Source organism: Strix uralensis, chromosome 5 (genome assembly GCF_047716275.1).
Source record: "Strix uralensis isolate ZFMK-TIS-50842 chromosome 5, bStrUra1, whole genome shotgun sequence".
NCBI classification, from domain to species: Eukaryota; Metazoa; Chordata; class Aves; order Strigiformes; family Strigidae; genus Strix; species Strix uralensis.
The window spans coordinates 13,280,999-13,301,898 of NC_133976.1; the positions used below are offsets into that span (position 1 = coordinate 13,280,999).

Genomic DNA, 20,900 nt, shown 5'->3' on the forward strand with positions numbered 1-20,900 from the left:
AAAGAAATCTCAGGTATGAAGAAATTGCTGTGTGATAACAGTCTTCCTGAAGCTTGTTATACACCTAGAGACAGAACAAAACTTTGGCCTAGATAATATAATTCAACACATGAAGACGCACACAAAAAAAGAAATGGTTAAAGCAATGATGTTAAGATGGCAGAAACATACTCCCAAACATCCAAACACATTAAAAATCGGGTGTCTTGTCCAACGTCAGTTTGGGTCTTTTGTTCATATAAACTGTGATACTGTCTTTTTGTTACAAAGGTATGAGTATTTTTCACTTAGACTTATTTCACTGAATACAGAGGATAGGCCTTTGTATACTCTGGCATGAGTCAAAGCTCTGTAGAAGATCAGACTTGTGACTGTGGGATGTTTCTGTTTCTTTTGCAAAGTGCTTAATGCAAGGAATTGCAGGAAGTAAAGCCAAAGTGGTGCAGTTTGATACTTGATTTATCTTGCTGTAGTTGAATGTAGCCCTGAAGAACTGCATTCTTATGCTGCAGTTTGGTAGTGTTCATTGTTTGGGTGTTCCAAGGTTCAAGGCTCTGGAATACAGATTTTAATAATATTTTAATATAGCTTTCTGTATGTTTTATTGAAAATTTAAAAAAAAGAAAAAAAGAAACTGAATTATTTCTATCCACAAGGTTTATCTGCAGCACTGCAAACAATAGCTTCAATAACAGCATCTTTTCATATGAGCAAATAGCACAATGGATCAGTTGTGGCTGTAGATTGTAAGCTACTCTGTAGGGTCTTCTGTTAGTAAGGGTCTAGATAGTCTATAGCACACATGTTCTCCCAGCAGCCAAGGAATAGTGAAATTCAAGTATCTTGGATTCCCTTATCTTGAACACAAGTACTTATAAAGTCTGATTTCGTCACTTTTCCTCTGTTATCCCATGCCCAAGGGATAGTGTGTGTGTGGCACAGTTATGCTGTGTTGTGATAAGAAGATGCATATTGCTGTCTCAGCAGATGTCAGATTTGTGCATGCTCAACAGGGAGAGAATCTGCAGAAATTTTACCTGGCCAGGACAACAGCCATGTGCAAAGCGCAGTTTTTGAAAAGATTTTTTTTGAGGCTACAAAGGCCTACTTGACATAAAGACATTCTCTTTGTAGGTTTAAGTTCTGTTCCTGAATAGATTATTTCTTAGAGCATTTCAAAGTCAAGATATATTGATTTTTTTATCATTGTCCCAAATGTTTTTGTCTGACCTTATTCTAGGAAATAGCTGGACCATTTTGACTTCAATTTTCTATCAGAAGTTCCAAGCAAGTAGGTTATTATGGGAGTTTTCTGGAAGCCTGATGACAGACAGTAATTGTGACCAGTGCTGCCTACAAGATAAGATTACTGCTCCCAAACCACTACAAAGCAGCTCCATGTACAACTTGTTTTCCAGGCTGATACACTACCTAGGAGTGTTCTCCTGTTTGCCTACAACACTGCCTAGGTCTGGGCCCACATTTTAATCATCACAGTTGTCACAGAATCATGGGCTAGTTGCTTTAAAATACTGTTGCCATCTGTTTGAGGGTGGCCCTGGGAGGATGAACATATCTCTTTATATAACAAGTTTCCTGGACAGTTTCTCTTTTCCGTTGCATTGAGTGATGCCACAGGAATTGGTTAGATCTGCTGAAATCTACCTGACCCAGCAGTAAGCAGGAGGAACCATCCCTGCTTTCGTTCATGTAATACTTATCCTACTTCCACTCCAGAATATCATTGGCTGGAACTCCCATTTTATTACTGACGATTTGCTGCATTGCAGTTTCTTTTTCCTATGCTGATAATTTTTTTGCAAGACCAATTATTTCTTCTTTCTCTCTAGATCCTAAACTGAAATGAGTCATGCTTCAGACCTTAAGTATATTTGAGGAAATCCTTCTGAATTTAGTTTAAAGAGACAAACCAGGTAGATTTCTGTCTTCTAAGAAATTGTATTATGGAGATGTTAGCATTAGATATCATGGCAGGATTTTATTTCTTTTGTTGGCTTATTCTATGTTCTTTTATCAAAGAAGTTTAAAACTACTGAGTTAAAACTCTGTCAATAAGGTTGTTTTCCAGCATGGCTTTGCATAAAAAAATGACGCAAAAACTGAAGTGCTGTTTCTAGCTGAGGTTATTTAAGATTTTAAAGATGCTAATATATCCTACAATAAGTACATACTCAGTCACTGTCTACTAAGATTTCCTTTTTTCATCTGAGTTTGTTTTTCCATCTGTCTTAGAGCAGTTCTTTGTTAACTTGGTATTTCTGCAAGAAAAGGGAGAAAAATGTCAGTGCTAAAAAGACAATATTGTGAAAAGATCCATTGAATTATGAAATAAGGCCTCATATGTCTAAATGTTCAAGAATGAGACCTGCAAAGCATTGCATGACTTTAGATCCACAAAATCAGATGCATATATGTTTGGGTGCCTGCTCTGCTCAGACTCCTGTCTGGCTGCTCTTCAGTCAGCTCTGCTCCTGGAGCTGTGTAACTAGATCACTGGGACACTGAGCCCAGCTTAATGCACCATAACTTTGGTTTGAAAATGTTTGTAATTTTCTCTGTATTCTACATGCTACACTAACAATTCAAGTGTCTGTACAGTTTCAGAAGCCCTTCAAGAGATAAATTTGTTATAATGCTGTTGTCATAGCTTCATTGGTCACCCGCCATTCTCCAAAATCTCCAGTGGTTTTTGGCTGTTGCTTCATTATGTCAGTCTGAATCTGAAAAGAAGTGAGATACCATATTTATACTATACTTTCAAAGCATCCACCAGGGAATGCTAGTTTTCAGCATTCTGTGACACTGTGTGCTGATGCCTGTGCATCACGAATAAAACATTTTAATAGTTAAGGATTCTGGATGAACTAAAAAATTTGCCACAGAGGCATTGCTGTCTGTTGCATCATTCAGTGTTTTCAGATATTAATGAGCAAGAGTTTATTAAACATGCTGGATACGCTTGTTCAGATTCACAATTTGTATATCCAGAACACATGCAATGTTTTTATTTCCACAAAGCACTCTAGTATAGCTGCAGTAAATATGTAATAGTATCAATAAAAGATTTATATGCAAGTCAGTATTTCACTTTAAATGATAAAAACTGAATCATATTATATTTTACAGGGATTTTAGAATGTAACATAATTGCCATAATAGCCTGGGGAAAGGATGAAGAGAGAAAGTCAAGGAAATGTGAGCAAGTGTAAAGCTTGGTTGAAACATTTCCACAGTAATGATTTTATCTACCATTTTCTGTTTCAGATTAGGAGAATGAAAAATACAGATCAGAATTTGTCTTTTTGAAGTGTCTGTTCATAAACACTGAAAGTTTTCAGCTATTGTAATAAGAGAATTAGCACAATATATGTCTTTCTCTTTGGAAGGTCTATTTAAAGAGTATCATTGTAGTTACTTCTGGTTTCATCATTTGCTTTTAATTTTCGTTTGGACAAACAGATCCCACAGTAATAATTTTAAACAGTATACAGCTACCAGGATTGAAAAAATATTACCGTACAGTCAGCAGATTTCTAATGATACTAGAGAAAATAATTGAACACCCAATTTAGAAGTTACATTTTGCTGTCTGCACAAATAAGCAGTTTATGAAATTTCATTAAATTAAATATGAAAAAAAAACTTTTAAAATATTATGGTTCAGCATGTAGAAACACACATTGTCTGTGAGAACATTTCCAACATTGTATTTCAGAGGTCAATTTTGAAATTTTGACATAGCATAAATGTTTACCCATTTTCCAAAATTTTACACATAAAATTTCTACTCTGTGATTGGAAAGAGCAGCTTTCAGGAACAGTGCAGCAAATCACTAAATGGTCATAATTACCTTTCTCCATATATTCTAACTCAACCTTATCATTCGTATAGATGTTCCTGACTGCTAACTCCTACACTGGGAAAAGCAAAGAAAAAGCTGATGTGAACATAGACATGACACATATTTACATATCCACCTGTTTCAGTAGATTTTGAATGTTGTATTGTAAGACACTAAGCATAAAACAGACATTTTGTTAATCGTGTCCATCATAATCATCAAAGTCTTGGTGTGGGCAGAGGTTTATCCAGCTACACCAGGCTCTTGTACATCAATGCTTTTTTAATCCCTTCTGTGATTAATCCCTGCCATTTTGTACACAGCCAGTAAAAATACAGAGTATGTATATGTATAATTTTTTTACCCTAGTGAAAGGATGCTCCCTTTATAGGAAAATATGTAAACTCCAGGTTCTACCCTGTTAAATAAATATTCATAAGAAGTGAAAGAACAAAAGCAAATTAAAATCTTCGCTTTTTGACTGAGCACACTGGTAAGGCTATACTTCTGAAAAGTGGGAAATTTGTTTCAAATCTCCTCTGAACATGAAGGCCATATCTTGATGGGGAGTGCTTGCACTCTGCATTTAAATTAAAAAAATATTATCCCTTATGAATCTCATTCAGAAAAAATAGCAGCAGCCAAATCTATCTTGAATCTTATTCTTAATTTCTGAATAGTTATGGAGTGACCAGTTTATGATCTTTAGGCAACTTTACTTTTCATCCAGCTCCAATCAGAACAAGTATTGTTAAGATTAAATCCTATCTTTTTATATTTTGGTCCATGGTTATGGATTTTGTGTTCTTATATTCCAACTTTCAGTGACAAAATTAATTCCCTGGTAATTTCTCAATTTACAGTATATTGTCCACATTATTAGTGGTAATTAGCATTATCTGATCCATAATCCATGTTTGGCTGAAACTCAAGTTTCTCAAGAGTTAATCCCAAAGCATATTGCTAAATCAAAAACCTGAGAAATAGAATGAATGGAAAAAATTGGAATTACAACTACTGCATCTGAAACCCTGCTGAGAATCTTTTATAAAATTATATTTTACAAAGCTGTCTTCTGAGATTGAGGGTGGCTCTTTAAATCATGCTGAGAGATAATGTAGTCTGGTAGTTCACAGAGAGTCAGGAGTCCTGGAATCTGTCCCATGCATTGCCAGTGATTTAATGTGTGACTATGAGAAATTCCATCTTTTTGCACTTCAATATCCCCATCTGCAAAAATAAGCAGAATAATATTTGCTTACTTTATTTGAGATTTAAAAACATTGGTGTATGCTGAAGAAAAGGCATTATAAAGCTGCTGCTTTTCCCATTAAATAAAGTGGGAAAATTTTCCATTTTTTTGGTTGAGCATGGCTACCCCCTATATGAGCAAAACATATGAAAAGGAATATTTGAAGGTAATTTTAATAGGAGCAAAGGAAATTACTGCCATTTTTGGCTTTGAAAGTATCTCTAGTTTTGCATTCCAGCAGTTCTTAAGATAATCATTACTTCTGTATGTAAAACATCTATGCTTTTAGAAAACCAAATAGCCAATACATACAATTTTGCCAGCTCGTCATGAGTTCATTTCTGATGAATTGCAGTGCAAGCAAATCTTTCCACTGACTTCAGTGTGTTGGCCCAGATCCAAGGGATTCAGTACAAGCTATAGCTACCAATCTCGAAGCAACTTTAATGATGCCATCAGTAATAACAGCTCCATATTCAAAACCAGATGTGGTTATTTTTTGCAGATTTAATCAGTTAATCTGTTGGTTTTAATATCATGAATCCAAAGCACAGTTTAGGCTACCAGTCCACTGACTATTATCAACACTGCTGTTGTTTCACGTGGGCACCAATGATACAGCCACGAGCAGTCTGAGTTGTCTCAAGAAGAATTACAGAAACCTGGGAGCGGTGGTAAGGGACTCTGGAGTGCAGGTAGTTTTCTCATCAGTCCTCCTGGTCAAAGGGAAGGGGTTTGAAAGGGCCAGTTGAATCTGGCAAATCAACAATTGGTTACAGGACAGGTGCCACAGCCAGGGGTTCAACTACTGAGACCATGGGACTTGCTTTGAGAAAACAGTTGTACTGGGGGCTGGTGGGGTCCACCTGTCAGAAAAGGGGAAGAACATCTTCAGTCATAGGCTTGCCATGCTGGTGAAGAGGGCTTTAAACTAAAGTTGCCAGGGGAGGGGAACATCAATCCATCCTACTCCTACCAGGTTGATGCCAGTGCCTGCAATAGATGACCAGAGCCTGGAGAGGGATCACAGGTCAGCAGGAGAGCACCTAAAGAGCAGCACAAAGGAATTCCAGCTATTAAGTCAGCTTCATTGGGAGCCCAACTTAAATTCCTCTATGCAAACACACATAGCATGGGGAATAGACAAGAGGAGTTAGAGACATGCACACACCTGCAGGGCTACGATCTTACTGGCATCACAGAGACGTGGTGGGGTGACTCCTATGACTAGAGTGTTAGAATGGAAGTATATAGACTCTTTAGAAAGGACAGGCAAGGGAGACAAGGAGGGGATATCACGCTCTATGTCAATAACCAGCTGGAGTGCATGGAGCTCTGCCTGGGGATGGATGAGGAACCGACTAAGAGCTCTCCAACGAGGAGAAGTGCTATGCTGGACCTTGTTCTCACCAAGAAGGAGAAACTGGTGGGGAGTGTAAAGCTCAAGGGAAGCCTTGGCTGCAGTGATCATGAAATGGTGGAGTTCAAGGTTCTTAGGTCAGTGAGGAGGGTTCACAGCAAGCTCGCTACCCTGGACTTCAGGAGAGCAGACTTTGGCATCTTCAGGGATCTGCTTGGTAGAGTAGCATGAGATAAAGCTCTGGGGGGAAGAGGATCCCAAGAAAGATGGTTAACACCCAAGGATCACCTCCTTCAAGCTCAGGAGTGATGCTTTCCAACAAAGATGAAGTCAGGTAAAAACACCAGGAGGCCTGCGTGGATGAACGAGTAGGTCCTGGACAAGCTCAAACACAAAAAGGAAGCCTACAGAGGGTGGAAGCAAGGACAGGTAGCCTGGGAGGAATACAGAGAAATTGTCCGAGCAGCCAGGGATCAGGTTAGGAAGGCCAAAGCCCTGATAGAATTAAATCTGGCCAAGGACATCAAGGGCAACAAGAAAAGCTTCTATAGGTACATTGGTGATAAAAGGAAGACTAGGAAAAATGTGAGCCCTCTCCAGAGAGGAGGGAGACCTGGTTACCTGGGATATGGAGGAGGCTGAGGTACTCAATGTCTTTTTTGCCTCAGGCTTCACTGGCAAGAGCTCCAGCTGCACTACCCTAGACACAGAAAGCAATGGTGGGGATTGGGAGAATGAAGAACCACCCACTGTAGGAGATCAGGTTCAAGACCATCTAAGGAACTTGAAGACGTACAAGTCCATGGGACCTGATGAGATGCATCCACAGGTCCTGAGGGAACTGGCAGATGAAGTGGCTAAGCCACTATCCATCATATTTGAGAAGTTGCTACTGACTGGAAAAGGGGAAACATAACCCCCATTTTTAAAAAGGGAAAAAAGGAAGACCCAGGGAACTATAGGCCATCAGTCTCACCTCTGTGCCCAGCAAGATCATGGAGTGGATCCTTCTGGAAATTATGGAAACTAGGGCATATGGAAAATAAAAAAGTGATTGGTGACAACCAGCATGGCTTCACTAAGGGCAAGTTGTGCCTGTCAGATTTCGTGGCCTTCTACAACAGGGTTACAGTTTTGGTAGATAACAGAAGAGCAACTGATGTCATCTACCTGGACTTGTGCAAAACATTTGACACTGTCCCACATGACATCCTTGTCTCTGAATTGGAGAGGCATGGATTTGATGGATGGACCACTCGGTGGATAAGGAATTGTCTGGATGGTTTCACTCAGAGCTGTGGACAGTGGCTCAATGTTCAAGTGGAGAGCAGTAACAAGTGGCATTCCTCAGGGGTTGGTACTGGGACGAGGGCTGTTTAATATCTTTGTTGGTGACATGGACAGTGGGATTGAGTGCACCCTCAGCAAGTTTGCCAATGACACCAAGCTGTGTGGTGCAGTCGACATGCTGGAGGGAAGGGATGCCATCCAGAGGGACCTGGACAGGCTGGAGAGGTGGGCCTGTGCAAACCTCATGAAGTTCAACAAGGCCAAGTGCAAGGGCCTCCACATGGACCAGGGAAATCCCATGGACAAATACAGGCTGGGCAATGAGTAGATTGAGAGCAGCCCTGTGGATAAGGACTTGGGAGTGGTAGTGGATGGAAGACTGACTATAATCCAGCAATGTGCACTTGCAGCCCAGAAAGCCAACGGTATCCTGGGCTGCATCAAGAGCAGTGTGTCCAGCAGGTTGAGGGAGGTGATTGTCCCCCTCCACTCTGCTTTCATGAGACCCCACCTGCAGTGCTGTGTCTGGCTCTGGGGCCGCCAGTATAAGAAAGACATGGACCTGCTCAAGCAGTCTAGAGATGAGCCACAAAGATGGTCAGGGGCCTGAAGCTCTTCCCTTATGAGGACAGGCTGAGAGAGTTGGGGTTGTTCATCCTGGAGAAGAGAAGGCTCCAGGGAGACCTTATAGTGGCCTTCCAGTACTTAAAGGGGACCTACAAGAAATATGGGGAGGGACTCTTTATCAGGGAGTGTAGTGACAGGACGAGGGGTAATGGTTTTATACTGAAAGAGGGTAGATTTAGATTAGATGTAAGAAATTCTTTCCTGTGAGGGTGGTGGAACAGTTTGCCCAGAGAAGTTGTGGATGCCCCCTCCCTGGAAGTGTTCAAGGCCAGGTTGGACGGGGCTTTGAGCAACCTGGTCTAGTGAAAGGTGTCCCCCTGCCCGTGTCAGGGTGGCTGGAGCTAGATGATCTTTAAGGTCCCTTCTGACCCAAACCATTCTATGAATCCATGATTCTATGATATGTGGATACTTCTTAAGATAATGTTATTGTATTTTGTAGATATTTTTGAGTAATTTGTAAACACATATCAGTAGCCACGTGGAAAAGGAAAACTGAGTACAGTAACCAGATTTAGCACTTCATATGGAAAATATTCTGCAAAGCTGCTGGAAGAATTAGTTATTCAACTACACATTTCAAAAACAAGTATTGCTTTCAGCAAGCAATTTAAAGAACAAACATAAAATACCTCAGTATTGAGGATGATGCTGTAGAGAACTATGATTTACCTGAAGTCAGCACATAAACTCTTGAATATAAGGATCCTTGCAATTCAATAAATGCTGAGTTGTAACTGGAGGCAAATTCAGCCTTAATTGAATAGAAACATATCTGCATGTCCTGGAAATCTCAGAAAAGGGAAAATGTTCAACAGTATGGCTCAGAAGCTAAAATGCCATCCATCCCATTTTTTATCATTTTCTCCATCTGCTTCCATCCCAACCTGCTGATAAGAATATGGATTTGTTTTCTGGCTTGCTGTTTATGGTAGCTAAAGCTCTTTTCATTATATATCTCAGATAAAAACTTTTACGACATCCTTCATGTGTTTCTTTATTGTGTTTGCTTAAAAGTTTTCCAGAATAAATAATTTTCGATTACTGTGGGGTTTTAGCAAACAGTGTTTTGCTGCTATTTGACCTGTTGCTACTATAGCTTTATGATTATTAATTTCTACTGTCACAGAGCATAAAAGACAGCCTTTTTTTGTGGTTACCAAACAAACTAGTATCAGCTGATCTCTGCCCAGAAGAACTTACAATCTAAGAAATCTCTTGACAACTCCAATGCAGTGAACAGAATAAAATCATCTCTCAAAACATGTTGAGGGGATGCCTGACTAGCTCTTAAAGGTCTTATTCTGCATCAGAAGTAGCAGGATAAATTTAGTTTTCGTGCAGCTTTGTGCTGCCAAGTCTATGGCTAGACTGTTTCTGGGACCTAAATTATCTCATTCACACTGATAGTGTAAATGTGTCTGCAGTTCTTGAGGCTTACACACTGCAGACTGGGGGTAATATTTAGTCCCTTTTGTTTAATGGAATTTCTGCACATACACCTCAGTTCATAGTGAGAAAATACAGAGGACTTGGGTGAACCTGAGAAGAGACTTTAGATGAGAGAATTTAAGTTGACCATTTTGCTTGTTTTAATTTTATATTTTTACACTTAATTTGTTTTTTTACATTCTGCTCTTTTCTTAAACATCAGAACAGCTTTGTTTAATGAGCTGGAACTGATATAGGTCAATAAGATGGTACCTGCATGATTAGAGAGAACCTACTGGGTATGTGAGTGTGATTAAGAGTCCTATAGCTTAGATTTGAATGAGATGGCATGTACAATTAAGGATTAAGGGGGTATTTTTGTGAAACAAAAAAATTTATCTTTAATGAGCAACAAATTTCAATGAACAGTATTTATATTAGAAATATCTAGACAGTAAAAGCAGGCAGTCAACAACACATAAGTGTTTTCAGAAGGGGTGTGTGTGCCTCCTGAGTAGGCTGTGTGTTGAAACACATCTTGAAACCAGAATCAAAGGCTGAAGGTGAAATGGACAAAAGGAGGAATAAATATGGAGGCTAAATTTATTTCACTCTTCTTTTTTTTTTTTTTTTTTTTTTTTGGTGCATTTTACTTCTTTTATACACTTGCATTGTCTTTCTTGTGTCTGTTTCCATGAAGCTCTTTAAGCATATTTTTTTCATACCATTGGCAAATCACAATCTAGACTACTTAAGACCTTGTAGATGCTGCCAGTATCTTCTGCCCAAACAGAATCACGGAATGGTTGAGGTTGAAAGGTGACCAGTGACCATCTCATGGTCACTGCAGCCAAGGCTGCCTTTGACTTTCACATCCCAAAGTCCCTTCTTGTTGGTGAGTATGATGTCCAGCAGACGGTCTGTCCTCTTTGGCTCCACTATCACTTGCATGAGAAAGTTGTTGATGCACTATGGGAGCCTCTGATGTGTTGTCACTCCAGAAGATATTGGGGTGGTTGAAGTACCCCATGAGGACCAGGGCCTGCAAATGTGAGGCTGCTCCTATCTTTCTGTAGAGGATCTCACCTACTTGTTCTTTCTGGTCAGTCAGGCACCAGCTAAAATGTCATCCTTACCTCTCTTGTCTTTAATCCTCACCCCTAAGCTCTCAGTTGGTTCCTCATCCATTCCAAGGCACAGGTCTGTGCATTCGAGCTGTTCTTTCATGTAAAGAGCAACTTTAACTCCTTGTCTTCCCAGCCTGTCCTTTCTAAGGAGCCTGTAAAGTTTCCTCTTTCCCTGAGTGGAAAGTGGGTTTTTGTCAGTCCAGTCAAGTTTTGCACACTGCACACTAGATTAGTTCACAGACCTTTGGGGTGCTCTGACATCATTACTTTGGTGGAAGAATGCCATATAAATGACTAATATATTATTTGTCTTATGTTTGCTTCAAAAAAGTAGTGACAATCACACCTTGCTGGACTGAGAAGCCCACCTACACCATCATCAAGAACCAGCGGTCCTGAGAAAAGCCTCTTTTTGACAAATATTGTGGAAATCACAACACTTCTTAAGGTTTCTGGTTCATTTCCAATACTAATTCAGGGTGAATCAACCCAAATTATTAGAGGTTGCTTGTAAAGAATTTTTATTCAAAAAGAGCACATTTGTGAGAAGATGTATGAGAATGGAACTCGGGATCTGGACAAAGTATCTCTTAACAGTGACTGGTTGGAAACGGCAGAGAGAAAAGAGGATCTGGGGGGAGCAATAAAAGAAGAAATGTAACTTGCCTGTAGAGAAACTGGAATTCCTGGAGACAATTTGTCCACATTCCTACATTCGGTAACCATTCATATTACTGTCCTGGTTTGAGCTCACAGGGCAACTGAGCACCATGCAGCCCCTTACTCCCTCCTCTCCCCCCAGCGCTGAGAAGGAGGGAAGCAAAAGACCCAGGAACTTGAGATAAGGACAAGAAGGGATGATCTCATCCTTTAAGGCACAGGCAAAGGACAGACTCATTAGGGGAAGAAAAGAAAGATCATAAATTTAATACAGACACTAACAACAACAACAGTTAACAGACAAAGTAGGACTGTAGAAAGCATTGCCACATCTTGAAAACACGTTCCCCCATCTCTCCTTTCCTCCCGGGCTCAGCTTTGCTCTCAGTATCTCCACCTCCCCCCCTCCAGTGACTCAGGGAACAGCGAATGGGGGGTGTGGTCAGTCCTGCCTCTTCTCCCACGTCAGGGCAGGGGAACTTCTGGAATTTGTCCCCTGTTCCAGCATGGTCCCACTCTCACAGGAGACAGTCCTCCACAAACCAACTCCAACATGATTTGCTCCCACGGGCATGTGGGTCACCCCCCCATGTTTCAGTCCTTCCAGCACTGAACTACAACAGCAGGGCCTTCTTCCTATAGGGTCCTGGCCTCCTTCGGGCAGTCACCTGGGCCAGTGTGGGGCCCCCCACAGGCCACAAATGGGTATCTACTTCACCGTAGACCCCATGGGTGACAGGAGGGGCAGCTCTGCCATCTCACCATGGGATACAAGGGAGTCTCTGCTCCAGTGCACCTCCCACTCTTCTCCTCCTTTCTTCCACTGACCTCGATGTTCACACAGATGTTCTCCTCACAATTCCCACAACTCCTCCCAGGTTCTGCTTCTTAAATACATTATTGCAGAGATGCAATTAATTGGCTCAGCCTTGGTGCAAAGGCAGGTCTGACTTGGAGCCAGAGGATCTTCAAGAAGCTTTTCACAGGAGACCACCACTGTAGCCCACTCTTCTGCTGCCAAAAACCCCCACCACTCACTCAAACTAGGACAGTTACCAGTTATCGTTAGAATCATAGTCATAGAATGGTTTGGGTTGGAAGGGACCTTTAAAGATCATCAAGTCCAAACCTCCTGCCATGAGCAGGGACATTAAGTAGATCAAGTTGCTCAAAGCCCTCCTTCTTAATTTCTGCTGAAGACTGCAATTCCATTGGAGTTTGTCATGTAATTATTAACATGTAGGAAATTATTCCTTCTTCTTCTGAAGATAAAAGGGAAACTGAAGAATCTAGTAGATCTATATACTTTGGAAGCAGAACCTTGAATACAGGGACTTTTCATCCTTTTCATATATCTACCCCCTTTTTAAAATTCTATCCTTGTGTATACGTGTTCAGTATTCAGCTGAAGGTTAACATAGTAAAAGATATTCTTATTCCAGAATAATACCCACACATAGTGAGAATTATAGAAAAGCAAAGCACAGCCTACCTTAATCCCAGATTTCTTTTAAGTGGAAATAAATTCTGATGGGAAAAAGAAATGGTGTTGAAATGAGAAAATCTAAACTTTTATTAAAACACTATATTAGACAAGTCACGTGTTTCATATTGACAAAAAGGAATTTTGACAGACCAACATATATAACACTACAATTTGAGGCTCTGAGGACCACTAATGTGTGGGATGGGATTTTTTGATATATCAGATATAAGAAGCTTACATATTCTTGAGCTTATCAAAACTAAGCTCCTGGAAGATTTAATTGTAAGAAAAATAAAGTTGGAGCTACTGGTCAAAGATGACATCAAGATCTCTAATGATAGTAAAGCGAATTAATGAAAAAATTTGTAACAATAGTAGTAATGGGGAGAAAGAGTGAAAAAAGAACAGGAACCTTGAAAGAAAAAAAGAGAAAAAATAATATTTTGTATTTTTAATTTAAAACTATTACCTTATCCATCTTTTAATTCTTTAGTAGATATTTTTTAGGGAACATTTATCTTTGCAGACTTTTTATATGATAGTGATGGGGTGTTAATGTACTATAATTTGCTTCTGTACTGGAACATATGGCAACACTGTCTGGTTTTGTTATTTTGATCATTTTCATCTTACATCAATGGCATACAAATGGAGTTACAAGGTATTTTCTTAGACAAATGTGAAAAATAATCTAGATGTTGTCAGTCTACTGTATGGTTTGGAATGGACAACAGAAAATAGACTATCCTAACTGAAAATTACACTTTGTTGTTTTCAAAGTCGGTTTATGCACATTTCATTTGTTTCATTTCTGTTGTTCATTTGATTAGCTTCTATCTCTTTGAAAGGGAACATGGAATGCTAGAATTAGAATCTTCATCAGAGATTCCCATTTTCTGGCCTCTAGATAACTCAAAGGTTATCATAAATATCCATTAAGATTAAAAAATAATTTTAAAAAGTGATACAGAGGTAAAAACTGATCTGTGAAAAATATTAATGGCCTTTGTGGGCTATCCTTAATAGATCAAGGTATTATTATGGGGAAGAAGGGAGAAGGTTATACATTTTATTCTGCTCTCTTTTCTTTCTTCCAAACATTTTCTTCTACTTAATAAGATTTGCATTAGCCATGAGTCTAAGTCAAGGACTGCAGGCATACACTTTTAGATAGATTAAAAATTGAATTTCGTATTCATATTTGTCATCTCAAGACCATTCATATTGGAGTAATTGAATGAATTTTCACTTTCTTTAATCCAATATTTTATTATCACAAGATTGAGTGCTGATGTCCTTGATTTTATTTTTTATTATATTTTTCCTTTTATTGTCACAGTCTTTAATTGTCCTTAATAACAGAAATGTTTATCAATTTATCAAAAATTAAAAAGATAAGTGGGCAAGCCTGCTTATGAGACAATAGCAAAAGTTTCACTTAAGAATTTAACTCCTCTTGACCATTAGATTAGCAAAAATAAGACAGAAAACCCCCTCCATCAAGAGTTCTTGTTTTCTAAGATAAGACAGTGGTTAATGGACAGTTACCATGGGTTAAACTCTGCTGCTTGCCCTGAATTAGCAAAACTGGTGCAGGTTCTTTGAGAGGGAAGCAAAATGCCATGGGACAGAAGCTACCCTGTTGCCTGAGCAGAGCTGAATCCCACCAGTGCTGGGCAGCGTGAGGATGTAAAGACCAGTCAGGGCCAGGAAGCTGTTGCAAGTGGGAGGTGAAAGTTCCTGTGTCCATGCACAGAAGTGTTTCTACTGTGGCAACTTCCATATGATGCCTGTCTGTATTTCCTTGGTCCTTCTGCCCTGCTAAATATTCCTTCTTTTTCATTCCTGTAGAATTACCCAGATTATCTCAGGTTTGCATAGTGTCATGGAAGAAAGGCTTTGGTTATTCGTGTAACCTTGACTTGCAGAAAACCTAACAATATATGTACCAAAGTCATATGCTCTGCATCACAATTTGAGCCCTTTATTGAGAGCTTGTCCTCATGAGGGACAAGTGTGATTACACAGAATAGCACAGTCATCAACATAGCCTCAGCAAAATTTCCAGTGTTTTGAAGACTTTTTTTAATGTTTTCTGTTGGAACAGAAATAAATAATCCTCTTGCTATTAATGGTTAAACAAAAGATCCCAAAAGAAAATGACAAAACTTTCATGAGAATAATAGATAAAGAGAACAGAGCAGAAACATGAGCAGGTCTGAATATAAGCTCCCATCATTCAAGGATAGTTGGAGCTGTGGAATGATGTTAATTGTTGTCTGGTTGCAGTGATTTACTTTTGCTACAGCAAAAAAGGTGCTGTTGCCTGTCATTTTTAGGTCAAAACAGCCTCCAGACTCCAGATTTTGTAGTGTGAACAGACAGGATTGAGAATTGATGATTACTGGGACTTTGATACTAATACAGAATTCTTCATTACTTTCATTGGCTATTTCAGTATGTTTTTCCGCTTGCTGTTGTAACTAAGTGTGGATGAGGATGCTCGTGATTGGTTGCTGGTGAATGGCTGAAAGAATAGCTGGTGTCTTCGTTTGCTTTATTAAATTATTTCAGAACCTTAGTAACATCTGAATGGCAGAAGTCTGACCTGGAATCAAACAGTGGGCAGAGTTTAGCTCAGAGATTCTATCTGACACCAATTGCTTTTACCAGCTCTGTTCTGAAGGAGCATGAGAATGACCTTCATTGTACGATTGCAGTTGTTCATGAGGTCCCCATTTTTTGAGGTAAGCAGATAATTGTTATACTTATCATAAGAGAGCAAGATACTGGAAATCTGAGCAAATAATGATTAAGTCTTGTGAACTTCAGACTCTTTAGGACAATGTAAAATTAACAGACCTGATACAGCCCATACTTACCCTGTTTACAGTTGTGGTCATAAAACAACTGAGTGGCATTAATTACCTTTATTAAAGGAAGACGAGGAAATGCAGATATTCTCAGGAGAACCTTAGACTGAAATGAGTTTTAATTTTATAAAATCCTTGTCATGCTAAGCCCTCACTAGTGAGTTACGTGTTCATATCATGGGGGTTTTGTGTTTTAAAGGAGCAGCCAACTCGTGATCTTAAAACTATTACACAATCCCCATTGTCTTTCAGACTGGGTACAGATATCCAGACTCAGCTTCTGCAAACTCAGAAGGTATAAACACAAACATTCTTCCTTCTTTAGGCTGTGTGGTACAAAGTGCGTGAGCATTTGTTCCTCTTTTAACTTGCAGGAGATACCATTATCTTCCATCACTTTTAGGAGACCAAAAGGTATCCTGTTTGTTACTGACTCAATTTCTAAAAAAGGGGGAAGAAAGCTAAAAATAACATTTAAGAAAAAGAGAAAAATGGAGGAAATAGAAAGAGTGACAAATAAAGGACAAGAGGAGTAAGGTATGAAGGAAAATGAGTAATTTCAGAGCCAGTCCAAGACTTGCCCAGCCACGTGCCAGTCATAGCAATGTATCCCCTCACTGTCACACCGAGGCTTCCTCTCACTCGTTTCCACCCATCTTTTCTACTTTCCTTGTCCCTTTGCCCTTTCACATCATCTACTCATTTGAAAATGGTAGAAGGAAAAAAAGAGATTAAAGAGAAAAAAGACAGTTGCAAAGCAACACCATCTTCACTCCTTCCACTTAAATTCCTTTACTGTTAAACAGCACCAATTTTCCTGCAGCACCAGCTGCATTGTGTAATTAGGACTGCAACTGCAAAGTGGAAAACTAATACATTTTTATCATTTCACTCTGTACTGAAAGGCTGGCAGAGGCTGCCTCTGCCACAGGTGTTGCAACTGCTCAGAGCCAACTGTTTTACAAACATGGCAGTAGCACAACTAACTTTGTCAGTGGAGCAGAGAAAAATACGCACCTAAAATGCATGTAGCATTCAATTCTCCACATTTGTAAGACTTTTTATAAAAGATTGGAGGCTTACTTTTTCCCATGATACAGAAATAATCTTTCTGTGTGAGAACAGACCAGTGAACCAGATGTGAACCAAGCCTGTGAAATGCAAGCACCTAATTACATATCAAAGAAGAAAATAGACACCAGTTTAAATCCACAAATCCTGACTGCAGCTCAGCACAAAAGGCAAACTTAGGAATTGAGCACACATATTCTGTAGGCATGTAACATTTTCCACAAAATAATTAAAGTTCACCAAGGAAAAACATAACTAGCTGTTGATTAGTGCACACAGTGAATATATAATAAATTACAAACAAACTTAATTTAGCCCATTCTGCTGCATCTGAAAGTTATGGATGATAATCCCAACATTACATTTTACAGCAGTACATAACAAATATTACAGATACAATGTCAGGAATGCCTATCGAGAGAGATATAAAATCAAGTCCTTTCCAGCTCTGCTTCACTTTAAGATAATAATTATAGTCTCTACACCTGTCCAGTAGAGAACTCCCAATAAAATTCTCATCCTCTGAGTTCTGCCTGCAGATGGCCAGTAGAGTTTATTAAGTTTTATGAAGACTGCAAATGAACGATAAGAAATATAACCAGCCACTAACAGTTGTTCTGTTCTGTGCTTGTTTACTCTTACGTGGTTATATTACAACTATGTGTAGTTACAGACAATGACAACAAAATTAATATTAAAAAACATGTTGCCACAGCCTAATTTCTTTATTTCTTCTGCTTGCAATTTCTGCAGTTTATTTGTCTGATATCCTCTGACTCCTTTCTACCAATTTAGGGACAGCTTTGGTTGAACAATAGCTTTTTTATATTTCCTTTTAGGCCCTCATACATGTATTTTTTGAAGTAATTGAGGCTCCAGTCAGTAAGGTCATGCTGCTGCCCTTCTTACTGAGCCTTCTGAATAGGGTGTGCTGACGTTGAGGTGACCCAGCCTAAGCACTCAATCTGAATAGTTCTCGTGTCAGAAGGAGAAATCCTAAAAAAAAATCAATCAAGTATCGCTAGGTCAGTCTGTAAAAGGCATGCCTTTGTATGCCTATATCTGATCACTTCTAAGCTGGTGTACAGAGGAATTAGAAAGGTATAAAACAGACTCAGGTAAAGTCGGACTGAAATGAGATACTACTGTGAGAGATCTGTTTAGTCTTTTTGTTTGGTGTTCCTGTAGGGTCCCTGTAGCATCTATCCTTTACTAACTTTGTGGTAGGCCATACATCTTTTGGGATAAGTTGTAAGGGAAGCAGTTTGGAGGGTCTCTTTTTTTAAAAAAACTTGTAGTGACATTGATATTTAAGGAGCTGAAGAGACTGGAGAACAGTAAAGAGCAGAAATTAAAAGACTAACAGAAAAAGAGGAGTTGAAATTGAAGATTTGTTTATTATGCCACTGAGTTGATACAGCTTCAATTTGGAGACCTACCTTCAACTATTAAGTGCAGATGCAATTAGAAGTAATTCAATTTAAATAATTAATATTTGTGCAAGGGCATACACTGAGGAAAAGGTTACTTTCTGTTGGAATAACTCAAGTAGATCAGTTGCTGATTCCAAGATTATGTATAGCAGTATCGTGAAAGTCAGATACCTCATTTCTCTGGATTGGTGCTTATGATAAAGGCACTCATATGAATGAGTAGCCCAAAAGTCCCCTGACTTGTGCAAATAGGCTATTGATGCACATGAATGAAAAAAGTGAGCAGACACTCTCTTCTTTCATTGACTCTTGTAGATATGCTTTCTCTGAGGTGGCCACAGCAGACTTTTTGTTGTCTTTATAATCTTATTCTCCTCAGAATTTCTGGGAATGGAAAAGATTCAGACTTACATGTGGCAGCAGAAGTGCTTCTGCCCAACGCAGTTCAGGGGGGCTACATCACTGGTGGGGCTGTAAGGAAGGAGTCTCAAGAAGGAGGCAGGGGGAGGAACAAATTCTTTTGGTAAAAAACTACTAGGTTTGGGGAGAACCAGGAATAGACTGCAGCTTGGCTTTGAAGGGAATTTGGGTTTTCTTGGGAGAAGTAAGGAGCTCTTTTCTTTGGGAAAAGAACCTGAGGAGTTTTGGAAATGCTTAATAATAAACAAAACACATGAAGAACCACAGCCTTCTCTTTGTTTTTTTCCATCTCTCTGCCCCATCTCCATCCTACACCTTGAACACAGTACCTTCTTAGTCCCCTCTCTAATGTTTGGGTTACTACTCTATTCATGTTTATGAAGAAAATATGTGTGTTGTCACTTTTCATGACATTGCAGCGCATAAAAAAAGAAAAAGTGACTATGAACATGGAAGTACTACTTTGCCTTCCTTCTTTTCTTTCTTCCTATAACTTGTTGGTACATGCCAACATTACTGAACATTAAAACATGAATAAAATACAGGTAGATATTAATTGTTTTATTATTATCCCACACAATTAAAACTCTTGAAGGAAAAGTGACTTAGAAACCTGATTGTTTTGACTTTGTCACAAATTGGTGTATTAATTGGACACTACATTTGCAAAGTGCCCTTATGAATGCAGACAAAGTGTGTCTGGTAGATTAACAAAGGACCACACACCTGTTTCTCATGCAAAGTTCCTCTCTGATGCTGTCACAGAACCATACTGAGAGAGAGTTTTGGCAGATGGCATTACAATTCAAATAAAGAAAAATAAGCTTCTGAATTCATACATATTTCCTTGTCATTCAGTTGCCAAGGGATTTTTTTAACATAATGTTTAAAGTATGGAGTGACTCAATTTGAGTGTCCTCATAAATATAACTAATGCATAATGATGAATAAGTTATGACAAGGAGTTTCAGAAAGCAGTTACATGTAACTAAAGCAGCTTTTTATCTATTGTGCAACAAAGCAAAAAGTAATAAAAGATGGGAGTTTTACAGTTCTCACCCTTGACAAGGCAATGAAGCCACTGAGGAGACAAAACCAGATTGTAATCTTATTTCACTAGTACAAATCAAGAATTGCTGCCTCAGCAGCTGTGGTGTTAACCTGAGTTTTCTACAATGCAATGTAATCTCCCTCATCAATTGTATTGATTTATCTATTTCATCAAATACAATTTAAACAACTAACATATCTGCATTACATATAGCCAGCTACTGTTCAGAACCATGAAAACATATTATTAAAAAGCATGGTAGTCATGGAAACAGATCATATAGGAAGTACCTTGAGGAGGATTCTTCTATCTGATTTCATACAACTTCATTGGCTAGTTGGAAATAAAATATAGAAATGTAAAATGTCTTGTACTTGATCAGAGCACTAGTTTATTTAATCTGCTCTGAGATTTCCATCCAAGGCCAGTATCTGATGCTTCTGAGGCAGTTGCAGCTCATCACAAATAAGTATTGTACCTCTACAATTTTACAGTCTGGGCAGGATAGCTTTTTATTTGTTGACCACCCACAGATAATCAGTTCATTGTAAGCATACAAAGTAGTTCTTGGCTGTTTTTTTTTCATTATCACTGTAGATGCTACATTTTCCCATCTCTTTTTATAATATATCTATCCATTTGCTTCACTGGCCTGTCACATAAAATCAAGTAATTGCAATTTGGTGTAATAACAAGGCAGAAAAACAAAAAACCAGAAAGCATTATGCTGTGTGCTTTATTTTGAAACATTGACTTGAGTCTTTCAAGGCCCAGTGAGCAAATGAAGTCATGAAACAAATGTTTTCTAATGTTGATTGAAATTTTAATTAAAGTTTAGTGTTATTTTAAACATCAGTCAGAAACAAGGTAAAATAACCTGTTTGACCACAAAAGATGGTTAGGGGAGATGATGAAAAGGGGTTGTCCACTGTGCAGAGGAACAGGCTGGTGGAGAG

At 38.9% G+C, this 20,900-nt stretch overlaps 1 protein-coding gene and 1 long non-coding RNA gene across 11 annotated transcripts in view; one reads left to right on the forward strand and one right to left on the reverse strand.

Moving 5' to 3' along the window:
- Positions 1-20,900, forward strand: part of MAGI2 (membrane associated guanylate kinase, WW and PDZ domain containing 2) — a 763,738-nt gene that overhangs the window by 571,832 nt on the left and 171,006 nt on the right. The window lies entirely within an intron of this gene.
- Positions 317-20,266, reverse strand: LOC141943999 (uncharacterized). Its single transcript, XR_012629127.1, has 3 exons — positions 20,235-20,266; positions 2,193-2,279; positions 317-554 (listed from the first exon to the last, which is right to left on the reverse strand). It is a non-coding gene; the product is annotated as an uncharacterized LOC141943999 (long non-coding RNA).